At 41.7% G+C, this 3,915-nt stretch overlaps 1 long non-coding RNA gene across 1 annotated transcript in view; it reads right to left on the bottom strand.

Annotated features, from left to right (window-relative positions):
• Positions 1-962, bottom strand: part of LOC144700443 (uncharacterized) — a 1,444-nt gene extending 482 nt beyond the window's left edge. Inside the window, exons 1-3 of the long non-coding RNA XR_013580771.1 lie at positions 731-962; positions 274-543; positions 30-153 (exon numbers count right to left, since the gene is read on the bottom strand). This is a non-coding gene — a long non-coding RNA (uncharacterized LOC144700443). The remainder of the gene's footprint in view (positions 1-29; positions 154-273; positions 544-730) is intronic.
• Between the last annotated feature and the right edge of the window lie 2,953 nt (positions 963-3,915).

Raw genomic sequence — 3,915 nt, 5'->3', positions numbered from 1 at the left:
GTGAAGAAAATCGCATCGTGGTCTCTTGCCTGAGAGTGGCCGGTCACTATTCAAGCCATCCGCAAGTTCGTTGTGATGGCGTCGTCGACTGTGGCGTTGACCCACGTATGTCGGCGGCAGAGATGCCGGGATTTCCACGATATGGATTATCTCCTGCATACCAAACATACAAGTCAAGAAACATTAATAGATAAATATATCTTTCACTCGGGTGTCTGGACAGCTATCGGGCTGAAAGAGATCTTTCTTGAGACGGCAATGACTGATCCTCACATCCGCATGGACTATCCTCTGTGCACGGCGGCGGCGGGACACCCCTGCCCTTCTGTGCCGAGATCCGCCGTTTGCCGTGGTGGAAAATCGGTGCAGGACTTGCACTCCCCGGAAATAGATCCACCGAGAAAGCCAAGTTAAAAAAAGAAGACCCAGGACGAGAAACCCCATTAAAGTTTAGCTTGGATAGAAATCCCGACGTTGATCTTCAGATGCACGCTCATGCCGCTTCTCACCCTCACGTAGATTGTGCAGCCGTCTTCATGCGGGCTGAAATAAATATCATTTGGACGTCAATAAACACGAAAACTACAAAAAAAGGGGACGAGAGAGGGGCGGTTGTTGGATGAAATTAAAAGTTGAAGAGGAAATGGGTCGCGGCCGGATCGACTATCGTCGTACGTCATAGGACAATGAGAAAGATGTAAAAGTAAGATAATGAGGTTGTGCAACACACGGTTTCTCTCGGTTTCCACTTGCTGTAGTTTTCCCGACGACCAGGTGCAGGTATGAACAAACGAAAGAATAGAGAAAGTGATGACGGGGAAGATGCGTAAAGAGGGGAAACTGAGAAAAGATGAATCAGAGCGCACTGCTTGAAGACGTGGAAAAGGGAGACAAGGTACAGATTTATAGCCTAAGGTTAACCGTTTCCCGTAATTAACGCACGGAAATACCGCGCTCTCCTCAGGCGTCCCCAATTTCTTTTTTTGAATAAGGAAACTATGCGCCCGCCACATTTTTTTATGGCCGACAGCTATGTCGCACCGCTGGATCTTTTTTTCGCATGGTTTTATCAAATGTTGAAAGACCGTGTTAATTGATTATTAATCGACGTAACGTGATTATCCCGTATTATTTAAATATATCATCCAGTGATTATGAGAGCATTGTTGAAAATTATATCGACCCTTGCATTGAGGTAACCTCTTATTATTTGTTTTCGCCTTCACCGATTTTGTTTTTAACGTTGCTTTCTGACTATGAAGCGGTGAGTAAATAGTGAGAAATCACAAACTAATATATTTAAGATAAATTTTAAATTAAGAGTTATAAAACTAAAATTATTGGGGCCATCTCCTCTCTTAATAAAACTAAAATTATTGGGGCCATCTCCTTATAACTACCCACAGGAGGCGGTACTTGTATTACGAAAATGAGTAACCTACTCCTGCTAAAGCCGACCACACTTTCTCTTCAATTAAGACATATATTCCTTTGGCCTTGCAAGTTCGGGGTTTGTACCTAACAGTCGGTAATTGAAATTAGGATATGATTGCCTTTAGTTTTATTCATTTGAACTCCAGTTTTTCCCTTGGCCTTGCAAGTTCTCCGGATATACCTGACGCCAACCAAGTCAAATTCACCTTAAGAATTTAGTGAAGAAATCGTAGTATACTTAGTAAAGGGACGGACTTTGTATGAAACGCAAATATTTAGTCATCCTATTGTACTATGAATATTTGTAATGAATCTGATTCAAACAAGTCATATTAGAAGGGTGTTATAGTAGGAGGGAACCATGGTCTATTTGATTAGCATTATTAGGCTTGGTGATAAAAATTTAGATATGGAAGAATGACACTTTGTGCTATCAATTTTTGTTCTAAATTTTGAGACGTTTTCAACCAAGTTTGTATAGCGGATGGGTGACCATGAATTATGAGTAACTACAAGTTTTATTTATTTTAATTTGAATAACTCACCATGAACTGATTTATATAATCTGTAAAAGGTAAACTAATCATCAATTTGGACAGTATATTCGAAGAAATTATCTGTCCATTATATTAAATCTAGAGCATTCGTGCCTATATATATTCATATTGCTTAGAGAATTTTAATTATGGAAAAAATATAATTTTATCCTTTGGCATTTTCAACGAGTGAATAAACGTATATTCTTAATGTAAGGGTGAACTTCAAAAGCTTTCTTGTATTTATTTTGTTATAAAATTAATGATAAAGAATCACAGTTAATAAAATAATCATTTACATTATTACAGTTGAATAACAAAAGTTTATTGGCCGTGGAAAATACAAGAAAATACTAAAACAGAGCAGAAAATTAATGGCATGGTGCACCACAAGGTTATGTGTGGAAAGAACTGGAGGTTTACAATGGTGTGATTAAACATAAATTTGATCATGTTGTTAGGATTGAGTCTGATACAATTAAATTTATTGTTCCTTTTTGCAAAATATAGCAAGTATATAATGAGAAAATGGATTGATCCATAGGGAAGGAAGTGGGTATAAACTTGTCAATATTCTCTCTTCATCCTGATTACAATTTTTTGAAGAAAAGGAAAACTATCGAATTACTTATATGCTTTTGTTATATTATTTCAATAATTTCATATGTTTCGATATATCAGTTTTAGAGCTTTCACACAGTAGTATGAGATGAAACCAAAATCCGTTTGCAGACCACGACTATGCAAGATTAAAATATATACTTATATCTTTTTCTTAACTTCGGGTGGCGATCCTTAATTAAAAATCAAAATCAGATCAGTGAATATTTTTATGACCTCCAAATACGTGATATTCCAGAATCAAGTTTTATAACGGGGAGAAACTAAGGGTAGTGATCTCGCTTGATAAAGTGGTAAGACTGAAGGAAATGGATCTATGTAATAGATTCTAAATTTATCTTCAAACCTGATATTATAAATGTGATAGGAAACGTAACACAATGTTGTCCTAGTGTTTATGTATTAATCTAGATTGAAATCAAGTGCTCTTTTCCTCAAATAAAACCCTTTCTAATTTTAAGAGTCCAATGGAAAGAGGGAGAAAAAGACAAAGCTACCCTGAAAAATGTCAGGTCAAACCAATTGTTGGATCTCCAGATATCAAGGTGGTGGCGACCACAACTGTGCATCAGTACAAGACGTGCCTTCACCTCCACACGAGATATCCCGTGTCTTGACATGTCGTCAACGCCAGATCCAAAAGTACTCTTTGACGTGACACGCCAACACGTCATCTATTTTCTCTAATTTTCTCTTTCCTCCAAGGCCTATATATAGGCCAAAGTTGTAAGAAAACACTTGGTGAATGTTTCTTTGAATTGAAGTTTCTTCTTCAGAAAGAAAGGTTTGCCCTAGCCGTCGTCCCTCTCGAGTCGCCGCCGCTGCCTCCTGCTGCTGTCATCACCATTGAGGGAATACCTTCAACCTCATACCTGCACTCCTGCTGACGATCCCTTCTTGTGCCAATCGCAAGAATCGCCCAGGTCACCTCCCGGCCGCTGCCCTCGCCCGAGGGCACACAGTCGCCTCCCGTCCCCATGCGCTCTCGGCCACCGCTCATGCTTTAGCTCGCACAGCCATGCACGCCCTGCGCTTGGTCATCGCCCACGCCCATGCCACCTCTTGGCCGCCGCCCTCGCACGAACACCCACGGCTGCCGCTCTCGCCCGAGCGCCCACGGCCGTCGCCCGTGCCTGTGTGCTCTCGACAGCCACTCACGCTCAGCACGCACAGCCACCCACACCGCGCACTTGATCGCCACCCGCGCCTGGGCTGCTTCCCTACTGCTGCCCTCGCCTGAGCACCCACTGCCGCCCCCCCCCCCCGGCGCTCTTGTCCGCAGCTTGCGCTCGAGCGCGCACGGTCGCACAAGCCGTGCGCTTAG

The sequence above is a fragment of the Wolffia australiana genome, chromosome 3, assembly GCF_029677425.1.
Source record: "Wolffia australiana isolate 7733 chromosome 3, ASM2967742v1".
In the NCBI taxonomy this organism is placed as follows: Eukaryota; Viridiplantae; Streptophyta; class Magnoliopsida; order Alismatales; family Araceae; genus Wolffia; species Wolffia australiana.
Note: the sequence above shows the minus strand (reverse complement) of the source record. Positions and strands in the feature narration are given on the sequence as shown.